Source organism: Aethalodelphis obliquidens, unplaced genomic scaffold, assembly GCF_003676395.1.
Source record: "Aethalodelphis obliquidens isolate GAN/ISIS:26980383/991018 unplaced genomic scaffold, ASM367639v1 scaffold54, whole genome shotgun sequence".
Lineage (NCBI taxonomy): Eukaryota > Metazoa > Chordata > Mammalia > Artiodactyla > Delphinidae > Aethalodelphis > Aethalodelphis obliquidens.
Genome location: NW_020837998.1, coordinates 11,346,481 through 11,372,094, shown reverse-complemented (window position 1 = coordinate 11,372,094; position 25,614 = coordinate 11,346,481).

Here is a 25,614-nt window from a genome sequence, read left to right as displayed (position 1 = left end):
TTAGTTCAAATTCATAACAGTTGCACATTTCTTTTAGTATGATAAGATTCTGTAAGAAGTGAGTCTTGCTTACTGTCACCCTCTGGTGTTTTCGATTAGTTCAAGGATAAAGTAAACTTATGAGGGATAACATCTGAATTTGATTGAACAAAAAGATAATCTCATTTAGGAAGAATGACACATTTCAAACACAGAGATGCTGGAGCTTGGTGCCAATCCATTCTATATATAACATTTATTAAGATGTGTCAAATGCTGACCAAGTTTATTGTGAAACAGAAGACACAGAATCAGGCTGTTACTTTGTCTTTTGATTTAAATACTTCTGAGTTGTTTTGTAAAGCAAAAAAGTCAAATGATACACAGTGAATTGTAAAATAGAGCAAAACTGAAAAGAAAAGCCATATGTGCTACTCAAGAATCAATTTTTCTTTTAGTCATTTATTTTCTTTTGTTTATCTTTTTCTCCCTAATATTCCAGGAGCCAGTTTTGTAATGGTTGCCTTTGTCTGCTCTGTGCCTTCAGGTAGACAATTCAGCTAGCAATCCTAATCATATTAATGCTCTGCTAATATTATCCAAAGAGACCTAGTTTGCTATTGTGAGCTATATTGCACTAAGCCTATTAGCTTGTTGACATACCTGTTGATAAGTCTGGGGTCAATAACATTATTAGGTATGATGGGAAACACAACAAAATTCATACATGGTTTTTTCCTCAAAGTTTATGCAATCCAATGACTGAGGCCAAGCATGCATAAATAAAAGTTGACTAAAATATAATAAATTATACAATATATACCCAGTCAGATACACAATCTTAAACTTCAGGCTCTTTTTAGCTTTCTAGAAATCCGTATTGCAAAGTCCCTGTCTTAAAATGCTTTACAAATGACCTATAATAATACAAGTGGATGCTGAAAGTTCTCTAGCATTCTAAACTAGGTGAGATATCTGTCTTTTGAATACTAATCAGAGTGCTTGAATGGTGATTGACTTAGAGAGGTGACTTTTCTTATATATGGAAATGTACAGAGCTAGTAAGTTATTATTGCCTATTCAACACTATAGAAAGGATATCAAGACACCATTTTTTTCATTGAATAGAATTAGAAATGGTGGGTAGACGTCACTGAAATATTACTAAATCCATGTACATTTGGAGATAAGCTTCTGTGGTCTGGCCTGAGGACTTAACCATTATTTATAACATTGTTTCTCAAAGCATGTCTGTGGATCACTCTCATCAAAATCACCTGCAATATTGGTTAAATTACAATACCTTCAGCTCCAGCTCACATCTGCTAAATCTAAATATCTGGAGGCAAGGTTCAGGAATTTCTATTTGTAACAAGCTCCCTAGGTATACACCAGGTACACACCATACGTTCGGAGCCATGTTTAAAGCATAACCATAGATTTTATAGAGCAATAAATTTCATTCTTAAAAAAATTGCCAATTTCAGATATATAGTTATTAATAATTGAGAGAGATTCATTTTCCCTTCCTGAGATAATCAGCAATGTTTTCCCATTGCTTTCTTTTTCCTTACTACTTGTTTTCATTTTATTGTGGTAAAATATATATATAACATTAAATTTGCTATTTTAACCATTTTTCAGTGTATAATTCAGTGGCATGAAATATGTTCACGAAGTTTTGCAACCATCACCATGATCTATTTCTAAAATTTTTCATTACCTAATAACAGAAACTGCTTACATATTAAGGAATAACTCCACATATTCCTTTCCACCAAGCCCTTGTAACCTCTAATCTACTTTCTGTCTCTATGAAATTGCCTATTCTAGCTATTTCATATAAGAGAAATCATGCAATATTTGTCCTTTTATGTCTGGCTTATTTCATATGGCATAATGTTTTCAAGGTTCATCCTTGTCATAACATGTATCAGAAGGTTTTTTTTTCTTTTTATGGCTAAATAACATTCAATTGTGTATGTATGTATATATATATATATATATATATATATACACACCATGTTTTATTTACCCATTTGCCTGTTGATGGACACTTAGGTTGTTTCCACTCTTTGGCTATTGTGAATAAAGCTACTATAAACATTGGCATACAAGTATTTGTTTAAGTTCCTGTTTTCAGTTTTCTGGGGTGTATACATAGTAGTGGAATTGTTAGGTCAAAAGTTAATTCTATGTTAAACTTTATGAGGAACTGCCAAATTGTTCTGCATAGTGGCTGTTCCATTTTATATTCCCATTAGCAATGTATGAGAGTTCCAATTTCTCCACATCCTCACCCACACTAGTTGTTTTACTTTTTTTGAATGATAGTCTTCCAAGTATGTTCGAAGTTGTATTTATTTAGGTTTTAGTTTTCATTTCCCTAGTGACTAATGATATAGGTATATGTTCCTATTGGCCCATTTGTATACCTTCTTTGGAGAAACGTCTGTTAAAGCCTTTTGCACATTTTAAAATTGGGTTGTTTGTCTTTTTGTGACCAAGTATAGACGATGGAGGATCTTCACCAGATGAGTTATCCTATCACCTAGTTGTTCAAAGCTTCTCCGTAGCAAATGCTCTATAGTGGGCATTAACACAAAACAGCAAATTCCACCCAATTTATACCCACTCCCATACGTCCATTAAAATGTCTGTTTCTAGAACTCTTTGTCTCTGACCTTCAATCTCATTTCCTCCTTATCTCTGACCAAACAGATATGTCACTGACCAGTGACTATGTGTCTATGAATCCTTAACTTTGTCCACTTCTCCCTCCATTGATAGTAGTCATGGGAGATTTGAAGATATTTGATCACTGGGGAGATTTCCCTCACTATTTTCCTATGAAGTCATCCCTGAGTGGTGCTATAGTGCACCAACAATCAATTATTTGCTTGCACCAACATAGTGAGTTGTCTCATCTATGAACTGGACTCAAGAAGTACTGAGATTATATAGCAGCAATAACACTTGAACAATATGGAATCAGTAGTAAATAAAAGGATTGTAGAGTTGGATATTTCTTGAATACCTTCATAAGAAGAGAATGACAGGCTCAGGTCAGTCAGTCAACAACTCAGAACACACATGGAATTCAGAAGGCCACTGTTTTCGTCTCCTAAGCTGCCATAACACATTAGCACAATCTGACAATAGAAATCTATTCTCATATTTCCGGGAGTCAAAAGTCTGAAATCAAGGTGTTGGTAGGGTTGGATCCCTCTGGAAGTTCTGAGAGAGAATCCATTCCATACTTTTCTCCTAGCTTCTGGTGGCTGCAAGCAATTCCTGTGGCTTATAGATGCATCACTCCAATCTCTGCCTCCATCTTCACATGACCTTCCCCTTTAGTGTATCTAGGATTTTTTCTTTTCATTGATTCATTTTATAAACACATATTGAGTCTGATGTATATACCACATAATGTGCTAGACATCAGTGAGATAAAAGTGAATGTTTCAAAGCCCCTCTCTCAGTTTGCTCAGATCCTAGTATAAAAATTAAAACATTAGGGCTTCCCTGGTGGCGCAGTGGTTGAGAGTCCGCCTGCCGATGCAGGGGACACGGGTTCGTGCCCCGGTCCGGGAAGATCCTACATGCCGCCGAGCGGCTGGGCCTGTGAGCCATGGCCGCTGAGCCTGCACGTCCGGAGCCTGTGCTCTGCAACAGGAGAGGCCACAACAGTGAGAGGCCCTGCGTACCGCAAAAAAAAAAAAAAAAAAAAAAAAAAAAAATTAAAACATTAGCCACGTAATACTGGTTTGATTCTAATCAGTTAGCAACTTGCTTGGCTTCATTATTCTATCGTTTGTCAGAAAGAGCCTTGTGTTCTATCACAACTTTCAAGCACTTCTCTCTGAACTATAATGATGCTGACACACAATTCTTAATCAAAAAACTTGAGTATGTTCATTAGGCCACGGAGTCTGAAATTGCAGCCCTGACCACACAAGCTAATATTACCAAATTCTGTTATCTAGTTTACTTATCTTGATCACCTCCTCTGCCCTGAGAGAATAATTTTGCTGTTTTTTCCTGTAATTTAAACCACTCTTTTAATGCCACATAGTAATTTGGATTCATGACTGTCTGGTTGCCTTTAACTCTGGCAACGTTTTAGGTCCAGCCATCTGCACAATGGGTCTAAGAGACATTTCAGCAAAGCGTCATAATATGGCAAATTCAGAACTAAGGAAGTCTATTTGGAAGTAAATTAGGATCTTGAGTCAACAAACGTACTCTAGATTTTCTGGTTTAGTGTCTCAGTGTCTATTTTGGTTAAAACAATTCTGATTAAATCAGATGTTCTTTTCCTTTGTAATTTTCACTGTAGAGTTAAATGTCTTTTATATTGAAGCAGAGTGTTTCAAAGTATTAAAGGGCACAGATTTCTATTCCAGTGAGGCAATTCTTAAAAGTTACTCTATTAAGTCTTAATTTCTCTCTGCCCTAGAATAAAAGCAAAACTTGTTTCTGTATGTACTGTATAAAATGATCCCATTTCATATAGAAACATTATTATTCATACCCTAAAGTGCACCATAAAGGTTTGTTCCAATTCTCAAATTCTTACAAGGAAAAGTTAAGAAAAACGGTTTAGAAGAATAACAGACTCTCTTAGTACTTCTCTAGAAAAAAAAAACTATCATACAAGAAAAAGGTATTAATGCTCACTAATTAGTTTGTACAGTCTTTTTAGAAAAACATATATGTATTTTTCAAGTTAAAATATATGTGAGCTACTTAAGCACCTACTAGTTAAAATTGCCAAAATATTCTTCTAGGAGTTTAGAGGTGCATTTCTCCAACATAATTATAATCCACTTTGATATCTGAATATTTCATCCAGCTACTAAGATGCTGCCTTGATCATAAAACATATCTGTCTAGAACACCTGGACAGATGAATGAATGAAAAGTGGGTTTATTTTAATGATTTTGATAAATGCCTTCAGTTGGTCATGAAGAATAAATCAGTTCAAACAAATTTCAGGGAAATAATCCACATGCCACATGGCTAGGAAGAGCCACACAACTTCAACTAATGTTAACAAAGATCCTCCAAAGAATTCTGAGGAGGAAAAGAAATTTAGTCCAGTTTATGGTGTAAAATGATGTTTGCATTTCTAGTTTTCAAAATCTCAGGCAAATCAAAGTAGAGAGCTAGCTCCTAGATACATGAAGGGAAAGACTGAAGAAAAATGTGATCAAGGCAGAACTATCTGTGGCAATTTAATGATGATTTCAGGCTTGTACCAAAAACACACTTAAGAAATTAAGAGTTAAAAGGAAGACAATTTCAAAGGGATGTGAATACTGAAGAAAATATCTGTGTATATAGATACAAAAAATGGTCTCTTGTAACAGTGTTAGAAGAATCTAGATCGTAACTCTTAGAATCACTGTAATTTTTGTGCTTAATGCCCATCCTTTACATTTTGTCATTTTCTGATTTGGGCATGAGGTCAAACAGACTAACAAAATCTATACCCCTAGGGTTACTCTGTGCTCTTTTTTGTTGGGAAAGGCTCTGGGTAACTCATTTTATCTTGGTGTAATGTTTAATACTGCTTCATTTACTCTCAAAAGTGTTCTGGTTTGAATGATAAATTTTACGTTCACTCTAAGAATGAAAGAAACTTGAATAGTCCCATGTAATATAAAGTTATCTGTGGGGCCTAATTTATTTTCTTCTGTCTCTAGACACTCTAAAGTCTCAGCAATTGAAATATCTAGTTGTCAGTTATTACTGTGCATTTCTGTCTCACTTAGTATTAATTAAAGTGAAATCAGATTGAGATACTTAAATATTTCTTCCAAGCTTTTATCTTGACTTATGTGATATTCAATTGAGAAGAGCATTATGACCAATAAGAGAGTAGTTTCTGAGTGGTTGTTCCATTTATTGAATTACTCAAGAAGAAATAAGCTACTTTGGAAAGACTTCAAGACAGTATTTTCCTCAAAGAAACATTTCCTATCAGCCTGGTGTAAATGTTATTCTTATGATTTGTGTCAATCATGCTCTTTTAAAAGAAATGTCATTCGTGTAATTGTAAAAAATAATAATAAAGTTAATGACATATGAATTTCACAGGCATCAGCTAATATAAGAGAAGAATTTCTTTCACATCTTTTAGAATGCTTTACCTGGTATCATATAGGGTTTGGGGCTAGGTAGATACCAAGATTGTGCTGAGTTAGTATTAAGCACCTACAGTGGGGAATTTAGCTGAAAGACACTAGCAAAGATGGGGGGTAATTTAGTAAGTGAAAAATAGGCTCTTAAGACAGTTCTGAAGTTATAATTCAGGAAGAGAACAGGATACCTGAAACTACAGAGGTTGAGAAATAGAATATGGAGCTAAGGGTAGCTTTACCAATTCTGCAGAATTTTACCCTTCTTGCATAGGTTGTTTTTCCTGGGCCTTCTTTGCAGGGATGATGGCTTTATTCCAAGGTCTCTCAAAGACACCTATCACCTGGAATCTTCCATATAGTCACATAGGATAGCACCTAAAATTAACCTTGTTCCTAGTCTGAATAGAGATGTTAAAAGTTGCTAGAATCACTTTAAAAGAAATACAACAGATTTTTCTCCTTCAAATTTTAGAAATTGCCTTTTTGGCAGACCAACTGCTTCTTGGACAATATGGATCTCTGTTTTGATTGAGGGAATTTTCAGTGTAATTCTCCATAAGAAAGCCCAATTTGTATTGAAGAGAGCCTCAAAACTGTCTATTTGTTAGAAAGCGTTCTAGAAGGCAATATTTCTACTCAGTTTTAAATAAAATAACTTATAGCTGTTATAGCTTCTCTTTACACATTGGTATTTAATGCCCCTCTTTGAAAAGCACAAAATTATGATGTTCATCCCCAAATTTCTAAAATCTGCATACTCAATCCTGATATTTAATTATTTTACTTTTTTTTTCAAGAGAAATGTGTGGATTGGGGCTGTAAAATATGGTCCCAACATTTATAAGGAAAATCAGTGAGCCCCCTGAGGCTAGAATGCAATAATCCCAATTTTGCCAAATGTCACTGACAGGAGGCAGGCTCATCTAGAACCTTAGCCTCACTCATTATGGAAGTGAGGTTCCAAGCATGCCAACATATAACGGTAAGTACAATCGATGATTTGTTTTGTTTCCTATTATCTTTATTTTTAAGAAGACTAACCAAAACAAATATGCATAGCCTCTGAGAAATGAAATGTACAGTTAATACTATGAAGCCCAGAGGGGAATAATCTTGTCCAAAGGGTATAGATTTTCAACAGATACAAGTGAGCTCTCAAAGTCTAAGAAACAACACTGCCCCCACTCTCTTTATACCCATGCCTATTAAAAATTATTTTTTAATGCTAGAAAAGTCAAATCAGGCATTGCCAACAAATCCGTCCAAATATGCCACACCTTCCAGTTGACTGACATAAAAGCAATGAGCAAAGTATGAACAACTACTGTATAAGGATTGAAAGATGATAAAAGTTTAGGATTATTTTGCGGGCAATGTTCAGAAAAAGTGTTACAAGGGCCATGGGCCTACACTGGAACAGGAGTGGATGTCCAGTCTTGCTTCCTCTTATTTTTACCCCAAAACAATAACATTTCTATACAGAAATGCTTTTATGTGCTTTAGTTGGAGTAGGACTTGGAGTTTTGGTTTAGATTTTAAAAGTACTACCACCAAATAATAAGAGATCAGTGCTTGAAAGACCCTTAGAAATGGTATAGTCTAGGAGTCTATATGAGAACATGTGATGGTTAATTTTGTGTGTCAGCTTGGCTAGGCTATGGTTGTTTGGTCAAACACTAGTCTAGATGTCACCATGAAAGTATTGCAGATGTGGTAAATAACTACAATCAGTTGACTTTACATAAAAGAGATTGCCCTCAATAATGCGGGTAGGCATCATCCAATCAGTTGAAAGACTTAAGAGTAAAAACTGAAGTTTCCTGGAGACTAGGAATTCTTTTACTCAAGACCATAACACAGAAATTCTGCCTGAGTTTTCAACTGGTAGCCTGCCCTAAGGACTTCAGGCTCAAGACTACAACATCAATTCTTATCTGGAGTTCCAGCCTGCTGGCCTGCCCTACAGAAATCAGACTTGACAGGTCCACAATCACATGAGCCAGCCTTTTTTACAAACTACAAAAACATCCTATTGGTTCTGTTTCTCTGGAGAATGCTGCATGATACAGAGCAGATACTTTTGTTTCAGAGTTCTAAAATAATTTTTAGTTAGAATTCCTTTAGGCAAAGCATAAATCCTTCAGTTCCCCTAGGTACTCACCATTCCCTGTTGTCTTACACTCAGTTTTGTCCCTGAAAGTATCTGAGTATGAGATTCCTCTCTTAAGCTACCCACTCAGTTTATAGATGAAGAAACTGAAACCCACAATTGTAAAAGTGTCTTATCCAAATTCTTAGGGTTTTTGAAGGGCTAAGACTAAGGCTCAGATGACCTTGCTTCCAGAGCACCTTACTTCCCATGACCCATTCCTGACTGTCAGTCCCTTCCCTTTGCAACCCTATCATGAGCTTAGCTTCAGCGTAGTTCCCAGCAGCCATCCAAAAATAAACAACCCCAAAGTTAGTCCTGTTTGAACCTTCTCTGATAAGGCTCTTACTTCAGGCCTAACAGTGCTTGCTTCTGCACTTCCTTTCCAGCCAACAGAGGAGAGAACTTTGAGTGTGGCCTGCATAAGAGAGGGACAAGGCTTTTTTTCTCACTGCAGATGAGGGAATTATCACAGGGGAGGGTGGAGTAAGCCAAATTCTTCCATGGTCTGAAGGGCCAGACCTAAAGTTTCAGAGAACCATAGTAAGACCAGAGCCTCAGCCTATTTGAAGTTCAGTGGAAGACCCCACAGTCTTGACCGCCTTTCAAGAAGGTTTAATAATAGATTTTTTTAGAAAAGTTTTGTAAGACAGACTCAACTTTATGCCATCCCGTTTCAAGAATACACAGGAAAGTCATTATGAGCTTTCATAGCATTTTGCTTCCTTTGTAAGGAATAGAATCAGAGCTAAAAGTACCTTTGAAATGATGTCTAACCCTCTTAATTATCAGAAGGATGACCTTACTTAGAAAAGAGAAGTGAGTTGCCCATAATATACAGGAAACCAGGACTGGAATCCAAGTGTCCTGCTCATATTCCAGTGATTTTATGTGTTGTTTTTTTTTTCATCACACTGCAGATTTTTTTTTTTTTTTTTGGGAAATGAGAAGCAATTCTTTAATAGAGTAAATTTGCTTTACAAGAATTTCTATTTTTCTGAAATTTCACTGATTTTACAGATAGAACCCCTCGAGACATGCCCTATAATGGTTTATTTTTACATGCAGTCCTTAGGTTTTGAGCCTATGCATTTCTTAAAAATCTGGGAACAACCCATTTAAGTGGCACTATTACGCACGTATTCTTTTAGTAAAGAACCTGTAGCTCTCCCTTACTTCCAAGTGGACACCAGTTGGAAACTGCATTGTTAAACAAGCCATCTTTGTGACAGTCCACTTAGAAAGCTGCTCTAGCTTTTTTTTTTTTTTTTTAACATCTTTATTGGGGTATAATTGCTTTACAATGGTGTGCTAGATTCTGCCCCATAACAAAGTGAATCAGTCATACATAAACATATGTTCCCATATGTCTTCCCTCCTGCATCTCCCTCCCTCCCACCCTCCCTATCCCACCCCTCCAGGCTGTCACAAAGCACCGAGCCAATATCCCTGTGCCATGCGGCTGCTTCCCACTAGCTATCTACCTTACTACGTTTGTTAGTGTGTATATGCCCATGACTCTTTCTCGCCCTGTCACAGCTCACCCTTCCCCCTCCCCATAACCTCAAGTCCGTTCTCTAGGAGGTCTGCGTCTTTATTCCTGCTTTACCCCTAGGTTCTTCATGACATTTTTTTTCTTAAATTCCATATATATGTGTTAGCATATGGTATTTGTCTTTTTCTTTCTGACTTACTTCACTCTGTATGACAGACTCTAGGTCTATCCACCTCATTACAAATAGCTCAATTTCGTTTCTTTTTATGGCGGAGTAATATTCCATTGTATATATGTGCCACAACTTCTTTATCCATTCATCCAATGATGGGCACTTAGGTTGTTTCCATCTCCAGGCTATTGTAAATAGAGCTGCAATGAACATTTTGGTACATGACTCTTTTTGAATTTTGGTTTTCTCAGGGTATATGCCCAGTAGTGGGATTGCTGGGTCATGTGGTAGTTCTATTTGTAGTTTTTTAAGGAACCTCCATACTGTTCTCCATAGTGGCTGAACCAATTCACATTCCCACCAACAGTGCAAGAGGGTTCCCTTTTCTCCACACCCTCTCCAGCATTTATTGTTTCTAGATTTTTTGATGATGGCCATTCTGACTGGTGTGAGATGATATCTCATTGTAGTTTTGATTTGCATTTCTCTAATGATTAATGATGTTGAGCATTCTTTCATGTGTTTGTTGGCAGTCTGTATATCTTCTTTGGAGAAATGTCTATTTAGGTCTTCTGCCCATTTTTGGATTAGGTTGTTTGTTTTCTTGTTATTGAGCTGAATGAGCTGCTTGTAAATTTTGGAGATTAATCCTTTGTCGGTTGCTTCATTTGCAAATATTTTCTCCCATTCTGAGGGTTGTCTTTTGGTCTTGTTTATGGTTTCCTTTGCTGTGCAAAAGCTTTGAAGTTTCATTAGGTGTCATTTGCTTGTTTTTGTTTTTATTTCCATTTCTCTAGGAGGTGGGTCAGAAAGGATCTTGCTGTGATTTATGTCATAGAGTGTTCTGCCTATGTTTTCCTCTAAGAGTTTGATAGTTTCTGGCCTTACATTGAAGTCTTTAATCCATTTTGAGCTTATTTTTGTGTATGGTGTTAGGGAGTGATCGAATCTCATACTTTTACATGTACCTGTCCAGTTTTCCCAGCACCACTTATTGAAGAGGCTGTCCTTTCTCCACTGTACATTCCTGCCTCCTTTATCAAAGATAAGGTGTCCATATGTGCATGGGTTTATCTCTGGGCTTTCTATCCTTTTCCATTGATCTATCTTTCTGTTTTTGTGCCAGTACCATACCGTCTTGATAACTGTTGCTTTGTAGTATAGTCTGAAGTCAGGAAGCCTGATTCCTCCAGTTCCTTCTTTCGTTCTCAAGATTGCTTTGGCTATTCGGGGTCTTTTGTGTTTCCATACAAATTGCAAAATTTTTTGTTCTAGTTCTGTGAAAAATGCCAGTGGTAGTTTGATAGGGATTGCATTGAATCTATAGATTGCTTTGGGTAGTAGAGTCATTTACACAATGTTGATTCATCCAATCCAAGAACATGGTATATCTCTCCATCTATTTGTATCATCTTTAATTTCTTTCATCAGTGTCTGATAATTTTCTGCATACAGGTCTTTTGTCTCCTTAGGTAGGTTTATTCCTAGATATTTTATTCTTTTTGTTGCAATGGTAAATGGGAGTGTTTTCTTGATTTCACTTTCAGATTTTTCATCATTAGTATATAGGAATGCCAGAGATTTCTGTGCATTAATTTTGTATCCTGCCACTTTACCAAATTCATTGATTAGCTCTAGTAGTTTTCTGGTAGCATCTTTAGGATTCTCTATGTATAGGATCATGTCATCTGCAAACAGTGACAGCTTTACTTCTTCTTTTCCAATTTGGATTCCTTTTATTTCCTTTTCTTCTCTGATTGCTGTGGCTAAAACTTCCAAAACTATGTTGAATAAGAGTGGTGAGAGTGGGCAACCTTGTCTTGTTCCTGATCTTAGTGGAAATGCTTTCAGTTTTTCACCATTGAGGATGATGTTTGCTGTGGGCTTGTCACATATGGCCTTTATTATGTTGAGGAAAATTCCCTCTATGCCTACTTTCTGCAGGGTTTTTATCATAAATGGGTGTTGAATTTTCTCAAAAGCTTTCTCTGCATCTATTGAGATGATCATATGGTTTTTCTCCTTCAATTTGTTAATATGGTTTATCACATTGATAGATTTGCGTATATTGAAGAATCCTTGCATTCCTGGAATAAACCCCACTTGATCATGGTGTATGATCCTTTTAATGTGCTGTTGGATTCTGTTTGCTAGTATTTTGTTGAGGATTTTTGCATCTATATTCATCAGTGATATTGGCCTGTAGTTTTCTTTCTTTGTGACATCCTTGTCTGGTTTTGGTATCAAGGTGATGGTGGCCTCGTAGAATGAGTTTGGGAGTGTTCCTCCCTCTGCTATATTTTGGAAGAGTTTGAGAAGGATAGGTGTTAGCCCTTCTCTAAATGTTTGATAGAATTCGCCTGTGAAGCCATCTGGTCCTGGGCTTTGTTTGTTGGAAGATTTTTAATCACAGTTTCAATTTCAGTGCTTGTGATTGGTCTGTTCATATTTTCTATTTCTTCCTGATTCAGTCTTGGCAGGTTGTGCATTTCTAAGAATTTGTCCATTTCTTCCAGGTTGTCCATTTTATTGGCATAGAGTTGCTTGTAGTAATCTCTCATGATCTCTTTTATTTCTGCAGTGTCAGTTGTTACCTCTCCTTTTTTATTTCTAATTCTATTGATTTGAGTCATCTCCCTTTTTTTCTTGATGAGTCTGGCTAGTGGTTTATCTATTTTGTTTATCTTCTCAAAGAACCAGCTTTTAGTTTTATTGATCTTTGCTATTGTTTCCTTCATTTCTTTTTCATTTATTTCTGATCTGATTTTTATGATTTCTTTCCTTGTGCTAGCCTTGGGGTTTTTTTTGTTCTTCTTTCTCTAATTGCTTGAGGTGCAAGGTTAGGTTGTTTATTCGAGATGTTTCCTGCTCCTTAAGGTGGGCTTGTATTGCTATAAACTTCCCCCTTAGAACTGCTTTTGCTGCATCCCACAGGTTTTGGGTCGTTGTGTCTCCATTGTCATTTGTTTCTAGGTATTTTTTGATTTCCTCTTTGATTTCTTCAGTGATCACTTCATTATTAAGTAGTGTATTGTTTAGCCTCCATGTGTTTGTATTTTTTACAGATCTTTTCCTGTAATTGATATCTAGTCTCATGGCGTTGTGGTCAGAAAAGATACTTGATACAATTTCAATTTTCTTAAATTTACCAAGGCTTGATTTGTGACCTAAGATATGATCTATCCTGGAGAATGTTCCATGAGCACTTGAGAAATATGTGTATTCTGTTGTTTTTGGATGGAGTGTCCTATAAATATCAATTAAGTCCATCTTGTTTAATGTATCATTTAAAGCTTGTGTTTCCTTATTTATTTTCATTTTGGATGATCTGTCCATGGGTGAAAGTGGGGTGTTTAAGTCCCCTACTATGAAAGTGTTACTGTCGATTTCCCCTTTTATGGCTGTTAGTATTTGCCTTATGTATTGAGGTGCTCCTATGTTGGGTGCATAAATATTTACAATGGTTATATCTTCTTCTTGGATCGATCCCTTGATCATTATGTAGTGTCCTTCTTTGTCTCTTTTAATAGTCCTTATTTTAAAGTCTATTTTGTCTGATATGAGAATTGCTACTCCAGCGTTCTTTTGGTTTCCATTTGCATGAAATATCTTTTTCCATCCCCTTACTTTCAGTCTGTATGTGTCTCTAGGTCTGAAGTGGGTCTCTTGTAGACAGCATATATAAGGGTCTTGTTTTTGTATCCATTCAGCTAATCTGTGTCTTTTGGTGGGAGCATTTAGTCCATTTACATTTAAGGTAATTATCGATATGTATGTTCCTATTCCCATTTTCTAAATTGTTTTGGGTTCGTTATTGTAGGTCTTTTCCTTCTCTTGTGTTTCTTTCCTAGAGAAGATCCTTTAGCATTTGTTGTAAAGCTGGTTTGGTGGTGCTGAACTCTCTCAGCTTTTGCTTGTCTGTAAAGTTTTTAATTTCTCCATCAAATCTGAATGAGATCCTTGCTGGGTAGAGTAGTCTTGGCTGCAGGTTTTTCTCCTTCATCACTTTCAGTATGTCCTGCCACTCCCTTCTGGCTTATAGGGTTTCTGCTGAGAGATCAGCTGTTAACCTTATGGGGATTCCCTTATGTGTTATTTGTTGTTTTTCCCTTGCTGCTTTTAATATGCTTTCTTTGTATTTAATTTTTGACAGTTTGATTAATATGTGTCTTGGCGTATTTCTCCTTGTATTTATCCTGTATGGGACTCTCTGTGCTTCCTGGACTTGATTAACTATTTCCTTTCCCATATTAGTGAAGTTTTCAACTATAATCTCTTCAAATATTTTCTCAGTCCCTTTCTTTTTCTCTTCTTCTTCTGGAACCCCTATAATTCGAATGTTGGTGCGTTTAATGTTGTCCCAGAGGTCTCTGAGACTGTCCTCAGTTCTTTTCATTCTTTTTTCTTTATTCTGCTCTGCAGTAGTTATTTCCACTATTTTATCTTCCAGGTCACTTTTCCGTTCTTCTGCCTCAGTTATTCTGCTATTGATCCCATCTAGATTACTTTTAATTTCATTTATTGTGTTGTTCATCGTTGCTTGTTTCATCTTTAGTTCTTCTAGTTCCTTGTTAACTGATTCTTGCATTTTGTCCATTCTATTGTCCATTCTATCTCCAAGATTTCGGATCAACCTTACTATCATTATTCTGAATTCTTTTTCAGGTAGACTGCCTATTTCCTCTTCATTTGTTAGGTCTGGTGCATTTTTATCTTGCTCCTTTATCTGCTGTGTGTTTTTCTGTTTTCTCATTTTGCTTATCTTACTGTGTTTGGGGTCTCCTTTTTGCAGGCTGCAGGTTCGTAGTTTCTCCTGTTTTTGATGTCTGTCTCCAGTGGCTAAGGTTGGTTCAGTGGGTTGTGTAGGCTTCCTGGTGGAGGGGACTAGTGCCTGTGTTGTGGTGGATGAGGCTGGATCTTGTCTCTCTAGTGGGCAGGTTCACGTCTGGTGGTGTGTTTTGGCGTGTCTGTGGCCTTATTATGGTTTTAGGCAGCCTCTCTGCTAATGGGTGGGGTTGTGTTCCTGTTTTGCTAGTTGTTTGGTATAGGTTTTCCAGCACTGTGGCTTGCTGGTCGTTGAGTGAAGCTGGGTGCTGGTGTTAAGATGGAGTTCTCTGGGAGATTTTCGCCGTTTGATATTATGTGGAGCTGGGAGGTCTCTTGTGGACCAGTGTCCTGAAGTTGGCTCTCCTACCTCAGAGGCAGAGCCCTGCCTCCTGGCTGGAGCACCAAGAGCTTTTCATCCACACAGCTCAGAATAAAAGGGAGAAAAAGTAGAGGGAATTAGTAGAAGTATGAGGAAAGAAAGAAGGAAAGGAGGGAAGGAAGGAAGGAAGAAAGAAAGAAAGAAGCAAAGAAGGAAAGAAGGCAAGAAGGAAAGAAAGGAGGGAGGGAGGGAGGAAGGAAGGAAGGAGGGAAAGAAGGAAAAAAGACAGAAAGAAAGAAGATACAGTAAAAATAAAATAAAGTATAATAAAGTTATTGAATTAAAAAATTCTTATTTAGACAAAAATAAAAGGGACGGATAGAACCTTAGGACAAATGTTGGAAGCAAAGCTCTACAGACAAAATCTTACACAGAAGCATACACATACACCCTCACTAAAAGAGGTAAAGGGGGAAAAATCATAAATCTTGCTGTCAGAGACCACCTCCTCAATGTGACAATGATTCGTTGTCTAAAGGAGGGAAGGAAGGAAGGGAAGAAAGAAAGAAAGAAAGAAAGAAAGAAAGAAAGAAAGAAAGAAAGAAAGAAAGAAAGAAAGAAGGTAAAGTGTAATAACGTTATTAAAATTAATTATTAAGAAAAAAAATTTAAAAAAAAACATGGACGGATAGAACCCTAGGACAAATGGTGGAAGCAAGACTATACAGACAAGATCTCACACAGAAGCATACACATACACATTCACAAAAAGAGGAAAAGGGAAAAAATCATAGATCTTGCTCCTAAAGTCCACTTCCTTAATTTGGGATGATTGGTTGTCTATTCAGGTATTCCACAGATGCAGGGTACATCAAGTTGATTGTGGAGCTTTAATCCGCTGCTTCTGAGGCTGCTGGGAGAGATTTCCCTTTCTCTTCTTTGTTCTCACAGATCCCAGGGCTCAGCTTTGGATTTGGCCCTGCCACTGCGTGTAGGTCGCTGGAGGGCGTCTGTTTTTTGCTCAGACAGGATGGGGTTAAAAAAGCCGCTGATTCGGGGGCTCTGGCGCACTCAGGCCGGCGGGGAGGGAGGGGCACGGAGTGCGGGGCGGGCCTGCGGTGGCAAAGGCCGGCGTGACTTTGCACCAGCCTGAGGCACGCTGTGCGTTCTCCCAGGGAAGTTGTCCCTGGATCCCGGGAACCTGGCAGTGGCGGGCTGCACAGGCTCCGCGGAAGAGGGGTGTGGAGAGTGACCTGTGCTCGCACACAGGCCCCTTGGTGGCGGCAGCAGCAGCCTTAACGTCTCCCGCCCGCCTCTGGGGTCCGCGCTTTTAGCCGCGGCTCGCGCCCGTCTCTGGATTCCGCGCTTTCAGCCGCGGCTCGCGCCCGTCTCTGGGGTCCGCGCTTTCAGCCGCGACTCGCGCCCGTCTCTGGAGTTCCTTTAAGCAGCGTTCTTAAACCCCTCTCCTCACGCCCCAGGAAACAAAGAGGGAAGGAAAAGTCTCCTGCCTCTTCGGCAGGTGCAGACTTTTCCCCGGACTCCCTCCCGGCTAGCTGTGGTGCACTAACCCCTTCAGGCTATGTTCAAGCCGCCAACCCCAGACCTCTCCCGGCGCTCCGTCCGAAACCGAAACCCGAGCCTCAGAGCCTCAGCTCGCAGCCCCGCCCGCCCCGGCGGGTGAGCAGACGAGCCTCTCGGGCTGGTGAGTGCCGGTCGGCACCGATCCTCTGTGCAGGAATCTCCCCGCTTTGCCCTCCGCACCCGTTGCTGTGCTCTCCTCCGCGGCTTCGAAGCTCCCCCCTCCGCCTCCCGCAGTCTCCGCCCGCGAAGGGGCTTCCTAGTGTGTGGAAACTTTTCCTCCTTCACAGCTCCCTCCCACTGGTGCAGGTACCGTCCCTATTCTTTTGTCTCTGTTTTTTCTTTTTTTCTTTTGCCCTACCCAGGTACGTGGGGAGTTTCTTGCCTTTTGGGAGGTCTGAGGTCTTCTGCCAGCCTTCAGTAGGTGTTCTGTAGGAGTTGTTCCACGTGTAGCTGTATTTCTGGTGTATCTGTGGGGAGGAAGGTGATCTCCGCGTCTTACTCTTCCGCCATCTTCCGCCGAGCCCCTCACACTGCAGATTTTAAATATTCTGAGACTCATTAAAGCAGCACCAAATAGGCAATTTTCCTTTCTGGATTCTTTGAGTAACTCTGTCAAAAATACCTCAGGACTGTGTTTTTGAAGGCAACCCTCCTTTTATTTTTTTAATTTGCATTAATTTTTTGTTTTTCTTTTTAAAGAATATAGCCTGTGATCAAAATGTTTAACTCCACTCACAGAGTTACATATATTCTCATGCTGATAAATAGAAAAGGAAAGCAAGCAGAAGAAAATGACTCCATTTCTTGAAGGTGCACTGTCCTCTTTTCTTCTCAGATTAATGCTATCTGACATGAACATTGCAATTCACTGCATCATGCAGAAAATGTAAAAGGACAGCTTTTCTGAAAAACAAACCATAGCTTTTAGAATATAACTAAAATGAAGAGCAGCATGTAGCTGGGTCTTCTGGTCAGGCACATGGAAAATGTTTTCTATTTGGCAGCATTTATCCAGAGGCCAAAACAGTTCACAACCATGCATTTTGCTATTCATATAACTGTGGATCTTTCTCTTGTTCTTCCTCACCTTATTATCTCCTTACATTCTAGTCATCTTTTCCAAACTACCTATTCTGCCACTCCATCCCATGCTAGCTCTCAAATGAAAACAAACAACACATCACTTGGACCCTCCTTGCCATTTGTTCTATCTCCCATTCCCCTCAAAGTTTACTAATCAGGAGAATGCTACAGATAGTGTATGTGGATTTTTCCAAGGAATATGACAGGTTCTCACATTATCTTGTGCATAAGATGTACCAAAATGTGGGACTGGTATAAGGATAGTGATGTTGATCCATAGCTGGCTAAAAAACAATACCCAAAAGGTTCCAATCAAGTGAGCAAAAGTCAACTTACAGAAAGCTCTCTAGTGAAACACCACAGGAACCTGTCCTTGGTCCTGCTCTGCTTTCTATATTTAGGAAAGGCCCCACCAGCCTATGAACACTATGAGGCCAGACATTTCATATTCACCATTCCCATGTTTGGCATAAATTAGTCAATAAATGTTTGTTTAAGAATCAATTACCAAGATGAGCATATTGATAATATACACATCAAATTCACAGGATCAAGGATCAAAGAAAGCAATCTCAACACATTATTGATGGCCGGGATAACAAACAAGATCTAATGAGTACTTGGCTACAGACATACCATAATTTGTCAAATATAACAAAGAGTAAGTTTGGTTTAAGAGCAGAATGAGTTTAACATATTAAAAAATACTCTGGAGATGTCAACAAGATGGCAGAATAAGAGATACCAGCCTTCATTTCCAACAACGACAATAACAACAATGAAAACAATTAACTATCCACAAAGAAAATAGCCCTGGGAGTGCTCAAAAGTCCAATGAATAACCTATAGTAACACAGTGGAGCAAAAAGTGGAGAATAATTGCACATAAAGGATTACTGGGGAGATCAGCTTAGCTAAGATGTTTGGAAACAGCTAGGAGCAAAGAATGTGAGAGTTATCAGTATCAGCCACATGGTGGGTGCTATTACACTCCCCAGTTGCCTGCTCTGTGGAGGACCCCAGCATCCTTTGCTGCTGAAGACCTCAACAGCTCCTGTGACAGCTGCAGATTCCTTGCAGCTTTCAAAGTGGAGGACATCATAGTGTTCATTGGCATGGATCCCAGCAGACTGCTCTGCAGAGAACACTGGCAAATTTAACCACCAAGTTAACCAACAGCGATTGCCACCATGGATCACCCTGGGAAGGGAGATGCACTGCCCACCCCCACAGAAGGAAATATTGTTACACCATACTGGGACAAGGGTTGCCACCTGCAACCCCTCACAGGATCCATACCCCAGAGCTATAGCTGCTGCACATGCACCTGCACTCCAGACTCCGGCCCTGAGGCCACTCTATGTGCCCACATCTCACACACTGGAGCCACCACTGCTATGAACTAGCCAGCACTCCAGATGCCAGAGTTACTAACTCACCATGTACACCTGCACTAGGGACCCCAGCTCCATCACTGCCCATGGGTGTTCATGTATCAGACACCAGTACCACCACCACTGTGAGGGCACCTGCTAGCCAGACTTGATACCTAGAGACTATAAATGTCTGCATTAAATAAAAAGAAAGATCTCAAATAAACAACCTAACTTTATACAGGAACTATAAAGAGAGAAATAAACTAGGCCCAAAGTTAGCAGAAGAAATGGAAAAAATGTTAGCAGGCAGAAATAAATGGAATAGAGATAGATAAACAATAAAAGAGATCAATAAAACTTGAGTTGGTGTTTTGAAAAGATAAAGAAAATTGACACACTTCTAGATAAACTAAGAAAGAGAGCCGACTCAAATAAATAATATCAGAAATACAAGAGGAGACATTAAAACCAATACCATAGAAATATAAAGGATAATGAGAGACTATTATGAACAATTATGAGAAAACAAATTGGATCACCTAGAAGTAAGTGGGATGTCACCTTACACCTATTAGGATGTCTTTACTCAAAAAGACAAAAGATAACAAGTGTTGGTGAAGATGTGGAAAAATTGTACACTGTTGGTGGGAATGTAAAACGGTGACACCACTATGGAAAATTGTATGGCAGTTCCTCAAAAAATTAAAACTAGAACCACTATATGACCCAGAAATCCCACTTTGAGGCATATATCCAAAATAATTGAAATTAGGATCTCAAAGAGATACCTGCATTTGCATATCATTGCGGCATTATTTACAATAGCTAAGTTATGGAAATAATCTAAATGTCCGTTGATGGATGAATGGATAAAGAAGATGGGGTGTATAAATACAATAAAATATTATTCAGCCTTAAAAAAGAAGGAAACCCTGCCATATGTGACAACATGGATGAACCTTGAGGACATTATGTTACGTGAAATAAGCCAGTCACAGATGGACAGGTATTGCATGATTTCACTTACATTAGGTATCTAAAATGATCAAGCTCATAAAAACAGAGAGTAGAAAGGTGGTTGCCAGGTACAAGAAGGAGGGGGAAGTTGCTGTTCAATGAATATAAAATTTCAGTTATGCAAGATAAGTAAGTTCTAAAGATCTGCTGTGCCTATAGTACTATATACTGTACAATATTGTGCTGATAGTTAACAAGACTGTATTGCAGACTTCAAATTTCATTAAAAAGGTAGATCTCATGTTGTGTTCCTGCTGCAGTGAAAAATAAATTTAAAATATTTTTAAGATTCTAAGGTTATTAATTGACAGGGAGCTCAAAATATGATAAGAGCATAATAGGGTTGCCAATAAAGCTAATGTAAGCTTAGGTTGGGGAAAAGAAGAATGGTGTCCTGAGCTTAGTTGACCCTTGAACAATGCAAGGGTTAGGGGCACCAATCCTCCATGCAGTTGAAAATCCACATATAGTATATAGCTGGCCCTCTGTATCTAAGATTCCTTTGTATCCTCGGTTCTGCATCCAGAGATTCAACCAACTGTGGATCATGTAATACTGCACCATTTACTATTGAAAAAAATATGCACATGAGTGGATCCACACAGTTCAAACCCATGTTGTTCAAGGGTCAACAGTAGTTGAACTCCTATTCTAGTTTCCAGGACATCCACACTGGCAAAAATCAGTTTTACTAATGATCCAGTTATCCAATTATAGCTTGCCTAAAATGGAACTTCCTTTTGAGTATTTTGGCATTGGTTCAGGGATCCTAGAAATAAAATATAATTATATTAAAATTAAAAGAAAGGGACTTTAGACCAACAGTCCAAAAAGTTCCTTAGTAGACACAGTAGGAAAAGCACCCATTAAGAAAGCAAACCATCCCATCATTCATAGTATGCAGCATAAAATATGAAATTATGTCAAAAATACTCCCTAACATATTGGATTTTAAATATCTAAAAATACCAAAAAGATGGTAAAATAAAATACAGGGTGCTATGACTGAAAAAGTGCTCAGAAAAGCATTGTAGTTTAGATAAAGTAGCACATAACCTTTGTCTACATTGACAAAATTACAATCAAACCATTGTACCCAGTTCTGAATGCCCACTGAGAAAATGCAGCACGTTGACAGAGGAGTAATAAGGATTACTGGAAGACTTGAAACAATACCATTTTAGAAGGAGGTGAGGCAACTCGAGATGATTTCAATGGAGGAAAAAAAAAGATACATGTTGGACATGATATCTGACCTTACGTACTTGAAAATATTCATTACACTTATTCCATTAGCTTCAATGATCCAATCTAGAATAAATAAAACTGATTGTACAAAGATACCAATCAGGACTGAAAGTATGAAAGAAGGTTTGGTCAATTGCAACTTTAAACATTGTAAATGGCTGCCTTGGAATTATATTATTAAGATTGTTCTTGCAGGTTGTTACTTATAACCTTAATGTTAAGATTTATATCATTAGGTTATTTATAAAGAAATCAAATTTAGAACAATTCTACTGAGGGTTGAGACTGAATTTCTTTCTTAGGTTTGGCATTAAAGTCTTTCTCTCTGAAAATTCTTTGTACCCATCCTGGCCACTATGACTCTGTTTCTTTCCTGATTCCTTTTTTTCTAATGAAGTACTGTGAACTGTAAGTTACTTTTTATTTGAAGACTGGACTTTGAAATTTTCAGCCATCCAGAACATTACCAAGAATCAGACAAGAAACTGAAATATTTGTTATCAAGCCCATGATACAATGTCCCATTTCTATTGGTGTCATATTATTATAGGCTTTATTACTTTGTGTCTTAATGCAAAATACAGCAATAATGGTAAATTTGAAATTTGGTGAAAGAAGGCATACATTGTCGGCACATTGATGGGATAGCTGACAATCCTTAGAGACAGGACAGCCATAAATAGCAGACTGAAGCATAAAAAATATGGCTTTGCTGACCAATTGGGCAAACAACCCACAAACTCCATAACATCTGAGAGCATCACTCTTTTTCAACACAAAATGATCATTATTTATAATAATCAGAAGTTATTAAAAAATAATCCTATTGAACTATCTAATGGATATTTTCTTTAGGGAGTTAGAGGAATGTCTTATTCATTTTAGAATTTTTTTTCTTAAACATAGATCAAATTTTAAAAATCAGGCCAATAGAGATTCACATCATTATATGGAAAAGCACTTATGTAAAGGGCCCCCCCCCCCCCCTCCCCCCCCACCCCCCGTGCCTAAAGATGTCAGATAAACTTTACTGCACTTCATCCTAGATTTCACTCTTTGACATTGCCTAATTTGAACTTACATAGCAACGTGAGTTGAGTCTAGGAAATTGGTCTTACTCCACTTCCTATCCTAAGGATTTACAATTGTTACTAATTAATGTGATGGGGTGGGAGTTGGGAAGATAGGAATAGCCTCACACCCCAATGTTAGCCTCAAAATATCCCTGGAAATAAAGACATGAGAGCTCTGTACCAAATATCCAGCTGAATTATTCAAGGGGTCTATTTTTCCCCTGAACTATTTTATTAAATGTTCAAAAAGAATTTTTATTATTGTTGTCTTTCCAATATTTAACCATTTAATTAATAGCAGATTACACCATGTTTGAGCACTACTTGATTTAACTAATAATTACCACCCAGAGGGCTTCTCTGGTGGCTCAGTGGTTGAGACTCCACCTGCCGATGCAGGGGACACGGGTTCCTGCCCCAGTCTGGGAAGATCCCACATGCTGCGGAGTGGCTGGGTCCGTGAGCCATGGCTGCTGAGCCTGCACGTCTGGAGCCTGTGCTCCGCAACGGAAGAGGCCACAACAGTGAGAGGCCTGTGTACCGCAAAAATAAAATAAAAATAAAAATGATAATAATAATAATTACCACCCAGAAAAATTGCTCGTAAAGCAAATTTCTATAAAACAAATTATCTTTTTCCATTGATCTTTCTAATAATGTAAGGAATGTGTTCCCGAATTTCTTTTTTTTTTTTTTTTTTAATTTGCTGTTCCTGCCTCTGGGTGATTATAGCACAAAGAGGGGTATAGTTACTCCACTAACTCAGACCATCTGCCACCTGCCTGAAGCCATGGCTCAATTCAGGCATAGGATGCAGGAAGCCCTGCTCTTTCCACCTTGCTTAATTTCAAATGCTTGCTTCATGCAGGCAACTTCTTATCCCCTACTGCCACAGCCTAGATTTGATGGCTTATCCAAGATCAGGCTGTGGGAGATACGAGTAGCAGCTGGTCACATCCTGCTGTTTCTGTGGCAAGGTACAGATAACTGGAGATCTCATTTTGTATATGCTCCTGGAAGCTATTTGTCTGCTGGCAAGTTTCTGTTCATGTGAGGTTTCTGGAAGCATATATTGAATTTATTTCCTACTTTTCTGTTATGGTGAATTTCTCGTTGGTGAATCCCATGTAATGGGGTACACCTGCACTTTTGAATCAAGAAGGAGGGAAGCTTCATAGTAAAATTAACAGTTGGCATTTGATGTTAGGACACATGACTACATTTGCAAATTCACTCAATAAATCCACAGACTTTTTCTATTCCTGTGTGTGTTTGTGCGTGTACATTATATTTCCAGCTAAGAAATGATCACATCTCTTGATTGCTTCACACTGTGACTCAGTGCTCAAGCAGCACTGAATCAGCATTTGTAAAGACACTGTTGTTGGAAGCTTTGTTTTTTAGTTAAGATGCACAATTGAAGTCCTGATCACTTTATACTCACTAACTATCCCAGTGCCACTTTTTCAAGGATATGGACACTAATTAGTTCCACTGTCCTAAACCAATTCTAAATTAGGTAATTATGTTGTATATCCAGCAGTTTCTGCTGCGAAACAAGTTCTTCACTTCCTGTCTCTAATTGATGGCCATCTGTTAAATAACTTCCAAGTTTTCCCCAGAGATGGTTACACATCAGAAATGATTCTTTTACAGGATGTTTTCAGAACATTCAAGATGAAAGGAGCTATGTAAATGGTATTGTTATTGCTTATTATTATATATTATCAGTGACAACTCTCTTCATAGCATTATTGCATTAGTAATTTGGAGGTAAATGACAATGTTGTAAGATGCATCTCAGAGATTTTTGTTAGAAAAATTTGTCATAGGCCAAATGCCTGTGTCCCCCCAAAATTCATGTGTTGAAATCCTGACCCCTAATGTGATTATCTTAGGAGGTGGGGCCTTTTGAAGATAATTAGGTCATATGGATGGAGCTCTCATCAATGGGATTAGTGCCCTTATAAAAGGGGCCCCAGAGAGTTCTTGCTCTCTTTCTGCCATGTGAGTTGGCAGTCTGAAATCCAGAAGATGGCCCTCACAAGAACCAGACCAGGCTGGCACCCTGATCTTGAACTTCCAGCCTCCAGAACTGTGAAAAATTAAGTTCTGTTGTTCATAAACCACCCATTTTATGGCATTTTGTTATTGTAGCCCAAACTAAACCAAATTTTTGCCTGAAAACCAATTCATATTAGGCAAGTACTTCCCAAGTTCTTAATAAATGCATATCTGTTAGCAGAAAATAATTTTAAACTCATTCTGATTCAAGATTTTATACAGTGTAGGGTGGTAAAGGGGAAAGGGGGAAAGTAACCTGAAGTCTATTTTAAAGAACATTGGAAATAATATTTAAAATCTTGAGTAGTCTATTGGATGAAATAATCACTAGTGATGAAAGGGAAAGTTAATGGGAATTCATCTTGTGAGCTATCCGTACCTCCTCACTTACGAAAATAAAAGTTTTCAGCAGATGTCTCCTATAAAATATTCTGAGGAGTGTCCTTCTCTCCAAAAGACCAAGTACAAAAAGTCACATTTAATTAGAGATGAAATTTAACAACTGCACTAGAACACTGATCTATTATAATTCATCTTTTAATGGTCACATTCCCAAAATTAAGAAACTATAAATAGTATTGTGAGTTTATATATAAATGATTTGAGTCTATAAATATGAGATGTGTGATTAATTTTGTGTATAGAGATTGTGCAGGTCATGTCAGCTATTCTGATGGTTGCAGAGGTTGAGACAACTCCTAGTAAGCAAGTTGCATGTGAATGGAATCCATGTTAATTCTATTTAAGTTGCATTATCACAGTAAGTACACAAGATCCTCAGGGAGGCAAGGATTGAGAGGTGGTCATGTCTAATCATCCATGCTCTGAATCTAGTAGTGAGACAGCACTATGGGATGGGTTTTAGATAGACATAGTTTCCCTCTGTGACAAATTCTTTTAAGATTAACACTATAATCACAAAAAAGAAATTCTTGGCTTCTCTTAATAACTCTTTGTAGATTTAATACCCACCTCCCCAAAAAAGTATACCTTGCATGAGATTAGCACATTTATGTTCCTTTAGGAAAGATACCATGTCTTATTCATCATTATAGCCACTGCTCCGTGTAAAGTAGTATACTGC